Genomic DNA, 13,197 nt, shown 5'->3' on the forward strand with positions numbered 1-13,197 from the left:
AAAGAAAGAAAGAAAGAAAGAAAGAAAGAAAGAAAGAAAGAAAGAAAGAAAGAAAGAAAGAAAGAAAGAAAATCTAGGTGTCAAGCTAACTTGACACCTAGAGTCAAGTTGCCCTTTAATCCAAGGGTTTAAAGGACGACCAGACATATTGTGACTTGAGGGATACTCAAGGCTTCACCTCACTTACTTTTATTTCAGCTGCATTTTCTTCTGTTTGGAATTCTTTCTTAGGCTTTAGCACTTCCACACTTACTTACATGCTCAGAGTTCTAAGTCTAACAGAATTAAAGAATGTCTCTTTCCCCAGAAGAATGCCTTTTTTGTTTGTTTGTTTGTTTGTTTGTTTTGAAATGACAGAAGACATTTCCACTAGAAAGCAAGTCCCATGTGTACAAGGGATTTTTCTTTCTGTTTTTACTGCTCTATCCCCAGAAGTTATGGTACCTTGCTCAAGGTTGATTGAATGTATGACTAAGCTCAGATTGAGTGAGTTAGGTCATTTTTCTTCCCTGAACCAGTCACTGAGGCCAGGGGAATGAAAATACTAAGTGAGTCACATGACAACCCCGATTGGACCACACTGTCTCACAGACTAAGAGCTAGCACAGACTGTTGTGCTAGTGTCAGAATAGGGAGATATGGATGCTGGAAGGCCAGAGAAGAACAGAGATTCATCTGCACAAGTTTTACATTTCTCAAGATGATACCAGATGATCAGAATCATTCCTTACAATTATTTTCTGAATTACAAAAATGCAAACACTTCTAAGAAAAAATGAAAGAACATTAATGGATGGAAAATTAAGACTTTATCCTGATACAATTACATAGGGGATTTAGATTGACAAAATGTAATTTTCTAAGTAGTAAATTGGCAGGATGCCTGATTTTTAGAGATCTTATCATGAGGATACTTATTTGTTACTGATTTAGAAAAAGGGAGCTTACCTGTAACATGAGTCCTCCACTTACACAATGGTCTTCCATTTATCCGAACTGAAGTAGCTAGAAAGTGGGAATCACCAGAATGAACTCTGCACAGAGTATATGGAGTCATCATCATAAATACACACCTGAGTCTTCAAAAGGGTCTGAGTCTGCTCTGAATCAGCTGTCAACAGATTACATTATATTCCAATTTTCTTCAAATTGGCCAGTGAATGCTGTAAAGATAGAAACAAATTCAATCAAATACTTTTTCATCAACTCCTCTCTTCACTGTGCATCATTTTATTTAACATCACATTTTGGAGAAGCTTTTTATTATATATAATTTATAGACATAATTGATGTATTTATACATAATATCTATGCATTTTATACATATATTTATATGATAAGAAATAAGTAAAATTATAATTTATTATTTGTATTTCTTCTATTTTATCATTTTATGTCCTCTATTATTCTATGTAGCTTATAAACCATTTGAAGTTTAGGACTGGTCATTAAATTACGCCAAAGCACTTCAATATTATGCAAAGATCATATTACATACATAACACATTCTAAATTGAACACATAAAATGTGAGTCCTTATATTTTTACCATTGAAAACTGTTTTATAATACACTTACTATGAACAAATGTTTGAAAGATATGGTTTCAAGCCAAATGAACTATTTATTATATAATTTGTTTTCCCATTTTTAATTTAAAATATTAATATTTGATGAAACATTTTTTTGCACCACCCCAACTCATATGTTTACCAGTCCCCTACACCCGTACCAATCAGTGAAAGAAGAAAAGACTTCCTCTTTGCTTAGGTGTACAATTTCTTTCAGGTGTTTGATATACCAAGTGACCAACCTCTTGACCACCATTGGGAACCTATGATCGGAAATTGCTGATAGAATAGGGGCTTCTCCTAGAAAAGGAAGGCATATCTGGTGAATCGGACTAATAGCTGGTCTAGTGTTCTTAGTCAAATGCACTTTTTGGTGCTGATCCAAAGCTACGAAGTGCAAGAAGCATTCATATAACATGTATTTATTGTTTACGACGTACTAGGTTCTGCTCTTGACCCTAGAGAGCCAGAAACAAAACACAAATAATCCTTGATCTTGTGAAGCCTACATTCAAGTGGGAGAAACAGAAAAGTAATGTGATCAGTCAGTACAAATATATGTTAGATGGTGATAAGTTGTAATTGTAAACATATTGTCTATTTTTTACATGAAAAAATAGTTTGTATTTATACGGAGAATGTTAACTAGGCTAATATTTAAACAAAAGAGTATATTTAAAACAAACATTTATTCTAGCCTATAAAATGTAGCATTAGTTGTCCAAGGGAAGGCTACACTGAAACTATTACATTTGCGTAAAGACTAAAAAATGTGAGACAGTTAGATTTGAGGAAGAACAACCAGGACAAAGATGCTGAAGCAGAAAGTCCCACACACATTTAAGGACCAAGCAAGAGGTCTAATGCCGTCCAATGGGTTGCTCAGGTTCCAAGCTGAAGTTTAAGATGACATTTTTTTTTGAAACGGAGTTTTGCTCTTGATGCCCAGGCTGGAGTGCAATGGAGCGATCTCAGCTCACCGCAACTTCTGCTTCCTAGATTCAAGTGATTCTCCTGCCTCAGCCTCCCGAGTAGATGAGACTACAGGTATGCACCACCACACTGGCTAATTTTGTACTTTTAATATAAGAGACAAAGTTTCTCCATGTTGGTCAGGCTGGTTTTGAACTCCTGACCTCAGGTAATCTGCCCACCTTCATCTCCCAAAGTACTGAGATTACAGGCATGAGCCACCATGCCCAGCCAACATGAATCTTAAAATCACATTTTGCGACTTTTTCCCCTGCCATATAACTGCCCAATGGGTTCATCTTGCCCACTGTCCAAATAGAGCCCGTTTATCAAGACAGGGGGATTATAATGGAGAAGGAGTTTAATACATATAGAGCCAGCTAAATGGAAGATGGAGTTTTTTATTATTCAAATTAGCCTCCCCCAAAATTTAGAGGCTAAGATATTTTAAAGATAGCTTTTGGCAGGCAGTGGGCTAGGGAATGGTTGCAGCTAATTGGTTGAAGATATAATCCTAGGAATGTGGAAAATGGTCCTTGTGCACTGAGTCCACTTCTGCATGGGAGCCACAGGGCTGGTTGTCATGAGTCACAGATCTGGGTGGAGTCAACCCATTATCAGAAATGCAAAAGTCTGAAAAGATACCTCAAAAGGCCAAGCTGAGGTTCTACAATAGTGATGTCATTTACAAGAGTAATTGAGGAAGTTACAAATCTTGTGGCCTCCAGAACAATGGCTGGTGATTGTTTACACCTGTATTTTAACAGAATTCAGGCCTTTTATTAGTTTTATAAAAGTGGCTTAATTTTGGGAAGGACTATTATCATTTAAACCATAAATCACTCCCAAAGTTAGCTTGGCCCACTCCCAGGAATCACAAAAGGCAGTTTGGAGGTTAAAGGCAAGATGAAATTGGTTAGCTCACTCTTTCACCATCATAATTTTCTCACTCTTATAATTTTTGCAAAGGCAGCTTCAACCAGTCATCACTGAGTTCTACATTGGTCATGGAGGCCAACTAAAATTCAGGAGAGTGGAAAACCAGTAAAAATCTTTGCAGAGCCTCTGGGTTATTTAGATCACGACAGCAAGAAGAATCTTGAAACCTCAGCACTATCATAATGCAAAAGAAAAAATAGACAAATCTTTTTGAGAAAGGGATTATGGAATAATATTGCCTTTGATCCTTATGAATTATAACTATAAAGCAGCATGAGTTTTAATCATTCACATCAGCTATAAAAATATTTAATTTAACCAGAGAGCATGAGATAAATCTTGCAAAAAAGAAAAAAAAAAAGTGTTTAAATGGTATGGGTAAATATATCTACAAGAATGTTGATTTCAAAATTGCAATATCAAGAAAAAATAATTTCTTTATGAAAAGGAAATAAGCAAGGAAAAGGTATGGTCACCAAGACATCATATAAAATGCAAATATTAACTTAGTATTCTTTCCATGCCTTACAAAACAATGTGACTTTTCAAACGACAATAACATGTGGAAATAGGGACATTCCGAGTTTGAAACTTAGCATTTCACCTAGTGTTTCTTCTTGAGGTTTTATCTGAACTTAAGAAATAAAAAAATTAAAGTAAAGTAAAATTATAAAACAATTAAAAATATATCTGCTTACCTGTGAGAGATAGATGGATAAAATATATCTGCTTACCTATGAGAGATAGATGGATAAACAGATTTTTATATATACATATTTATTTATATAATAAATATTTTCATCTGCTTGTGAAAATAGGGAAAATAGTCCTTTCTTTTTCGTATATTAGTATTGTTTGTTTACCTGTTGTTTATCTTATTTTTAGGAATTTGCAAAGTAAACATGGGTGGAGATATGTAAAATTTTCTGTGCTGCCTATAACAGTGAAAAAACCTGACTCTGAAGAGATAAAATATGGTATATAATGGGATGGAATCATCAAGTTGAGATAGCAGGCAGCCCTCAGGATTCCCTAAGAAAACAGGTCCTGGAGTATAAAATTCTGGTGACAGAGCTCAAAAATAGTTGGCCTTTACAGGAAGGCATAAATGAAAGGAATGTTTCAAGGGAGGGAAGGTCTCTGAACTGGAATCATTCGAAGGTAATTTCAGCCAATATTATCCTTTTTTTTTTTAACCAAGACTATTCTGCTCAAATTTCATAGTGCATTTATATAGACATTTGAAAAATCATTGGAAGTCTCTATTCATAAAAAAGCTCACAAATTTTACCATCTTAATATCAATGCCTTTATTGTGAAATGGCCCCACCCTCTGACAAAGAACCCTTTATTACAAATATATTCTTCATTCAGGGAACAGACAAGACCCTTACAGACATGCCCTTTGGGTTTGGAAAGAGAAGAAACCAACAGATAGAGGAAAAACAATGAACAGACAATATAATTTTATCATAAGACAAAGCCCAAAGGGAATTTAAATATTTAAACAAATATGCAGGCATTCCCCACTTTTAGGAGCCAAGTATATTTTGGCAGAAGGGAATTTCCATATTGTTTAAAACATGTGACAGTTGTTATAATTCTCTTTTAATTAAGATTGCTAATGAGCATTTTTGTTGTTGTTGTTGGCATTATTCACACCCAAATAACCAGACATCTCTCATAGGTAAGCAGATATATTTTGAATTGTTTTATAATTTTACTTTAATTTGATTTTTTATTTCTTAAGTTCAGATAAAACCTCAAGAAGAAACACTAGGTGAAATGCTAAGTTTCAAACTTGGAATGTCCCTATTTCCACATGTTATTGTCCTTTGAAAAGCCACATTGTTTTGTAAGGCATGGAAAGAATACTAAGTTAATGTTACTTTCTGAATACCCCCAGAAAAAAAGCAAAGAAACAGAAGGGGTGAAAATGCAGATATTACTTTGTTAATGTAAGTATATTATAGGGAAAAGAATATGCCTCAATGGAAAACGATGTATTTTTTATGAGCGCTATTTTAGAATCTGTAAGTTGTAGAAAACATTCACATTAGTGAACAAATTTTTAACCTTCGTGAAATTTTCACATGTATTTACCAAATACTACTCATATTTTCAAGACCAAAAAGCACTATTTCTACCTAGTCATCCAAACTCCAAAACTACCTGGACTAAACCTAAGATGCCACTAAAGGAAAAGGTTAAGTGATAATTGCTTGAGCCCAGGAATAATGCAATTCAGATTGAAACAGATAGTGATTCCGTCACTCAACTGTACTAATAATTTTTATCAGTCTAAGAAATGACATCATCTACCAAAACTCCTTTTGCATGGAAAAAGTCGGATAATGTGGATAGGGGCTGTATATTCAGTTTCACAAGAGTGGGTTCTTTATTTTTATTTTATTTGAAGTGAATTTACAGAGTGTTATGCCCACTCACACATAAATTCAAGTAGCAAAATATCTGAGAAATTCTCCCACCATTAATCTAATATTATTATCCTACAGATTCTCTGAAAGCTATTTTTTAAACTTATTTATCTAGTAAACTGAATGTCAGAAACAAACCCTTGCCAAAAAAGTACGGTGACTGCTAACAGATATAGTCAATGCTCAGCAAAGGTAAAGATAAAGATCATTTTGGAGTATGCTAAAGCACATTCTACCTAGGCTTGTCTGAGCACAGAATCTCACTTGAAGTACAAAATATTACAACATGAAGGGAAAATCGATTGCCTGTAGAAAATATGACTGTGAAGAGGGTTTTTAGTTAACTCACTAAAAACAAGGATGGAATCAAAATGCATTAAGTATTATACAATTTGCGTAGCAAAATCAAATCATATGAAAACATGGGAGCAAAACATGTATTACACATAAGTTAAAACATGGAATTCTTACAGACCAAAACTAATTTCATGAATCAGACTTACTTGCTAATATTTTAATTTCCTGAAACAAGTATCACCATCCAATTTTTGCCATCACTGTATTAGATATTATGGAGGATTCAATCTTTAAAAAATTATTACACATTAGCTCATGAATTTTCTATAAGTTGTATGGCACATAAAAGTTAGTGATGTGGGCCAGTCATGGTGGTTCACGTCTGTAATCCCAACACTTTGGGAGTTCAAGGTGGGTGGATCACCTGAGGTCAGGAGTTCGAGAGCAGCCTGGTCAATATGATGAAACCTGTCTCTACTAAAAATACAAAAATTAGCTGGGCATGGTGGCGTGCACTTGTAGTCCCAGCTACTCAGGAGGCTGAGACAGGAGAATTGCTTGAACCTGGGAGGCAGAGGTTGCAGTGAGGTGAGATCAGGTCACTGTACTCCCGTCTGGGTGACTCTCAAAAAAAAAAAAAAAAATTAGTGATGTGCAGAGCAGTTAAATTTTTGTGTATTATAATATAAGAATATAAAGCAGAAATTGCAAACCAAGCATTAAAAAGCCAGGCAAGGGGGAAGTAGATTAATAATCATGATAAATACATATAATTTTATCTCTCAATTTTAAAAACAATAAAAAGAAATCTAAGCAAGAGAAAAAAAGCAGATTGGGTATGACGCTATAGGTAGTGATGGAGTCTGTAAATAGGCTCTACAACCTAAAGGCGATCAGAAGCTATTGATTTCAGCTGGTTTTCACCACGTAGGGATGTAGAACTAGTGTTGCTTGACTAGATTTTTCAAGAGAAGTTTGCATCCGAAGTTTGATGTAAAATCTCCAAATTTTAATAACTGATTTGAACAGCGATTTTGAACCTGTCTAGGTGAAATCTGTCCAGATTTGGCCACGAGGCTACTAGTTTATAATCTCTGGGTAAGAAATCAGAGAGAGTTGAAACAAAGCACAAAAAAAAATAATATGGTGGATAGATGGAGGAATTGAGTGAATTGAGAGATTCAGGGTCAGTATGACACTAAATTTTATTATACATAGGATCAAATTTTCAGACTTCAGAATCCTTTTCTGTATTGTTTCTCACTGTTTTTCCAGCAACTAGCCAGAGTGTCTGGAAATTATGGTTTATATATATTTAATTAACTATTTAATCAATTAATTGGTTGTTTGGGTTAAATAATTTCTTCTTGCTCTTACAGACCTCAAAACAATTTGAGTGATATAAAATGCCTTCTAAGAGGAAATATTATAGAAATTAGTATTCATTTAAAATAAAGAAGGAAAGTTAAAGGGTAACTTGGGTCACTAAATATTTTCTAAAAGATGATAGGAGGAGATGAGCTCATTTATATGTGTGCATGGGTGTGTGTGTGAGAGAGAGAGGGAGAGACATAGAGAGAGAGCCTCAAAATAGGGGAATGGAGCTTACATTGCAATTAGAATATTTGATTAGTAAGACAAAAGATTTTCTGGCTCAGAAGAGTAAGTCTGCTAAGGAGATGGTTAAAGTTGGTGACTTGTAAAATAATATCAACAAACACCTTTTTTTTTTTTTTTTTTTGTCATTTAGCCAGTGACCAAACCAATATAGCCTTATTGTTCTTTGGGACTCTATAGTGATTTTCAAACAATACTCCATTTCTAAACTATTTAGCTCAAATAATATCCATTAAAAAGTCATAGAACTATGGTGGCTGCAGGGTGACAAACGTGTCAAGAGAGGAAACATGAAGGCACAGAGCTCGCCAAAAGGGTGAAGAAGTGACCAGCAGATTAAGGCAATTGGCTACAGATGGGGATTAAACAGAGAAACCACCATATAGAGAAACCAGCTTTCTTGCTTTCTGAAAAAGGGTTTATAAAATTGAAGGGGGGAAGCCTAGAAAGTATCCTGAGGTTTTGCCTTGGAAATGAAGGTATGCATGTGAATTCATGATTTTTAAAATATATATGACATATAAATAGACAAGAACATGTGCATTTACGTGTGTGTATGTACATGTGTACATACGTGCATTTGTAGATTACTCTATCCATTAAGAAGTTTAAATGCCAGGACAACTCAGGAGAAACAAGTCCGCCTTTTGCCCAGATCTTGATTTCTAAATACCTTAGTGAAATGACTGATCCCAAAGTTGAAGTAGGGAAAATACAAAATGAGTCAGGAACATCTTGTGCCAGAAATCTGTTAAATGAGCAAAGAATTAAATGTCAAAAGTATCCAGGAATTAGCCTGCAGGAGAATCCAGTGACCATATCTGAGACTGTTTTAACATCAAAATAAATAATGATGGTAATGTATTACCACACATCACAAAATTGATTCAGGAGTTCATATTTATATACATAAATTAAAAAACATATAGGGGAGAAAAATCTTTCTTATGGTAGAATGCCAAGTAATTAATAGAGAAGAAATGGTAGAAATAGAAAATCATCATTTTACACCCATCATTGTTGTAGCTATTTCAGGCAGGTATCATCAATGGATGCTAAGGCTGGTGGGCAGATTTTTATGTGACACTAGACACTATTGTAATTTCAGAGTATCTCCCTACAAAATACTTATAAATTATGAAGGAATTGGATGGTACATTTTTCGTGAAAAAAAATGAGGTTAACATCACTTATTAACCTTGACGTGTGAAGGCTGGAAGTGTTAGCATCGTGTACCTCCTCATGTGATCCTCTAAGAAGAGCACAAATTGTTTCTGAGGTGTTCCTTCCAAGAAAGGACAGCCCAAGTCCAGCGATAAAGAAATATTCGATGGACCACACTGAAGACCCCCTAAAGAATGAAAGACCTGTACTCTTTTAAAATCGTCAGGGTGATGAAAAACAAAGAAAGATAGACATGGTTTCAGATGGAATGTCACCAAAGGGATGTGACAAGTGTATTGTGTATTCCTGAACTGAATCATGGGCCAAAGCAGAGAAGAAACGTTGTGGGTAAAGTTGGCAAAATTTGAATGAGGCCTGTAAATTGGATAGTGGTATTGTATCAATGTTGATTTCTTGTCCTATGTTGGAGAGTATCCTTGATTTGATGAAATGCATACTGAAATTTTTAGATGTTCTGGGGGCATCACATTTACAATTTGCTCTCAGAATTTTTGTAACTTTTAAGTATGAAGTTATTTAAATGTAGATTACAAAAAAACTAGAAGGCACTTTGAAATCCTTGTTTGGCGAGCTCACTAGCTCCTCTTTCTCTGGCAATTTCTTATAACTCTCCAGTATAGACTTTTAACATACTTAAAATTCCTATTAATCAAGGTCAAGTGAGGGCTTCACTATAATATTTTATAAAATGTATTCCTTCCTCCCACACCTCTTCAAAATATATTTCTTCAAAGAATTCATTAGTACCCAATGAGTAGAGATCCACAGTGATAATAAATGCTATGTCTGAGATGACTTAACTAAAACAATTCCAGAGTGCCACCAGCAGAGATCATGCAGAAGGAAATGTGGCACTTTCAATGTTCTCTTCTGGAAGAACAGATAGGTCCTCAAAGCAGGAGAGTTCAAACAGGGGCCATTTAAGCAGGTAGATTATCAATAGCTAATGCATTCAAGGGAGTCCTATAGGCAAAGATATTTAGTGATTAAGTGGCCTACATACACCTTATTGCTTTACTTCCAAATATCAAATATAAGAAAGCCTATTTTTGGGGGGAGGCCGAGGAGGGTGGATCACGAGGTCAGGAGATCAAGACCATCCTGGCTAACACGGTGAAACCCTGTGTCCACTAAAAATACAAAAAAAAAAAATAGCCAAAAAATTAACCAGGGGTGGTGGCTGGCCCCTGTAGTCCCAGCTACTCAGAAGGCTGAGGCAGGAGAATAGTGGGAACCTGGGAGGCAGAGCTTGCAGTGAGCCGAGATCGCGCCACTGCACTCCATCTCAAAAAAAAAAAAAAAAAAAAAAAAAGAAAGAAAGAAAGAAAGAAAGAAAGTCTATTTTTAAAAGTCTCTTAGATATTTTCCATGGTTTCTGAATTATCTGTGGGAAGCTCTGACTTACTTGTATAGAGTTTAATATATGTGTCCACCATTAAACCCAGGTCATGTTTTATATCAAAATTTATGTTAAGCAAAGCCAAGTTACTTGATCTTTGGTCTGTCAAAGTGTACTTCAAATATGCTTTAAGATGCTTTCGTCCATTTTCGTACCACTCATTTGCAACCTTCATCACAGGACGAATACACAAGACCTTCAGCAATGCATACATATTAGGAAAAAACTTGATGTTAGGCAGATGGAGGGCTTCATAGATGGTGGATGGAAGCTCTGTATCTTTCCCCCTGTGTTTCCATTTGATTCTCCAACAATGAAGCTTGACTGAGAGCGTGTCGGGATTGGATAAGCCACTTCTACAAGATGTCAGCATGGTGTTCCTCCTAGGTATTGAATTTGAGTTGTCCCCTGACTGGGGGTACCAGAGATAAGCATTTAAGAGCTTTAAGGTGCTGTTCTGAGAATATATCTTTAAGTTCCTGAATAATGTGCTCCACTGTTGGGACACTTAGGGTTTCTTTATAGTAAATCTCAGAGGTTAACTGGGATTCCAAGTTACCCTGGTGAGCTCTGCGGAATTTCCCAGGGAGTTTCATTTGAAGATCATTTGGTTGCCAAATCTGTGGCTTCCTCAAACCAAAATTCATGATAAACTTCAATATTTTCCATCACTCCATTGAGTGAACGCAGTACTGCAGTCAAGCTACCGGCTGCAAATAAGACACCAGAGGTTTGACCCTGGAGATTTTTTCCCAAAGGCTCTTGTAAAACGACATTTTTAAGAACAAGAGTAGTACCAATGAAATCAAAATCTGTTACTGCACTGCAGAGTACAAATGCGCGGCCAACTATACAGTTATTCCATCTAATATTTGTGTCACTATTTATACTCTCTAAACATAAAAAAAGTGCTTGCTGGAGTTCCACTAAAATTTCAAAAGCATCATGCCTGCCTGTTCATGGAGAATGCAGATTTCCTTCACTTCTTTACCCCTTTCTTTACTGTTCTGAAAAAGGACAGAAATTACATTGTCAAGTTCTAAAAGAAGTCGTGGCGATCGATGGAAAAAAGAACAAACTTCCTCAATTGTTCTTAAAGCAACAGATACTCCCATAACAGGTACTGATTTTGCCAACCACGTATTTATGGCACAGGAAGAGTAGAGCATGTAAATAGCTTGGGAATATTTCTCTGAAAGTCTAGAAGCAACAACTTTCATTTTGGAAGAAAATCCAATAGACACAATGTAAGCCTGGCCACGACAATACTCCATATTTAATCCCCACTTCTCAGTTATCACAGTGTGAAATTTCACAGCCAAAATTTCTGCATCAGCTTCGTAAGGCAAGAAGCCTACAAATTCTTCTCTTAGGTTATGAGATTCATCAACAAACCTCACCAACACAGGTAGATAGGTGCTCTTCCCTTGTTATGTCCACTACATCATCAGTGATAATGGAAAAGAAGTGTGAGTCTCTCACTTCCCTGAGAGTTTCTTCTCAAATACCGCTCTCATAGATCTCTAGCATCTGTTTCTACTGTGTTTTTAAACAAAACAACGTGTTAACTGCTGTTGTCTCAAACCATTTTCTCAGAAACTCTTCACCAGAATTTATCTGACACTCCAGCAGTGCTTGAAAGTTACCTGGAGTAAAGAGACCTTCTGGGATTTCATCAGCCTCATATCCATCCAGAGGTATGTTTTGCTTTCCCGTCAGAATCAAGATTTCAAACAGAGATTTTAGTTATTCTCTGTTTTCCTTCTCTTCAAGGGTTAGAGGTAAAATGTCCTCATCTTGTCCTTCACCCCCTTCTTCACTGGGGTTCTGAGCATTGCTATTGTTGATTTCTTTATGTTTTTGTTCCTGTTCAGAAGTTTTATCAATTTTTTTCTGTTTCAGTGTCCTGATTTCTTCTTCACTCAGTTATTTTACTCGTTTTCTGTGTCTGCTCTGTGTGTTGCTCAAATGACTGGTAAGATCCAATGTTGTTGGTATTTCATTATCTCGAAGAACTATCCTGTAAGGACTCTCCCAATGATTTCACAAGTATCTGCTTCAATTAATTTTGAGAAATAAACCAATTATTTAGTTTTCTGATGCCTCTGCAAAGTGTATATAGTTCTACAGATCCTAGAGGTCTCAAAATGTTTGGCACATAATTGATCATGTTTATTTAGCTGATCAGGTGTTTTATCTTCTAAATCTGCTCTCCTTCAATTCTTCACCCACTTCCGGCATCTGGCCGGGTCCCGCGGGAACGTGAAGAAGGCCAGGTCGGACTGCGTGCTCTTCTGCCTGCGGTTAGGGGCAGCGCAGAAGTTCCGCATCCTCGCCCGCTGGCAGGCCAGCTGGCCGGCTCGGCAGGGCTGGCACGCGGGGGTGAAAAATTCTTATAATTTGACTTTCCATTTTTAGTTTTAATTATGTTACGCCACTTATAATAGAAAATATTCTGACCGCTCATTCCCAAAATATCTCAATTAAGTGCAAGGCAGAAACATTGGGTTAACTTCAACGTTTGTGAAAGTTTTCCCCAGCAAACTAAAATCTCCCATAGATATAGAATGCTCAGTCAGGACCACCTAAATACAGCTCTCAAAGAAAAAACTGTAGGCACAAATATTTCTAAAGTAGATGATAAACACATGGATCTGCCAAGGACATTTTCATGATGCTGTAACTTTAAGCTTCTTCATGTGTTGAGAACGTATCTTTTTAAAATAACTCTGGAACTGTTTAACATTGAAAATGAGTGTGTTTCTGAGCAGCATTTGTGG

At 36.0% G+C, this 13,197-nt stretch overlaps 1 pseudogene; it reads right to left on the minus strand.

The window, feature by feature from the left end:
- Positions 1–10,373: 10,373 nt before the first annotated feature.
- LOC112631054 lies at positions 10,374–12,747 on the minus strand (annotated as a pseudogene).
- Positions 12,748–13,197: the final 450 nt, after the last annotated feature.

Source organism: Theropithecus gelada, chromosome 9 (genome assembly GCF_003255815.1).
Source record: "Theropithecus gelada isolate Dixy chromosome 9, Tgel_1.0, whole genome shotgun sequence".
In the NCBI taxonomy this organism is placed as follows: Eukaryota; Metazoa; Chordata; class Mammalia; order Primates; family Cercopithecidae; genus Theropithecus; species Theropithecus gelada.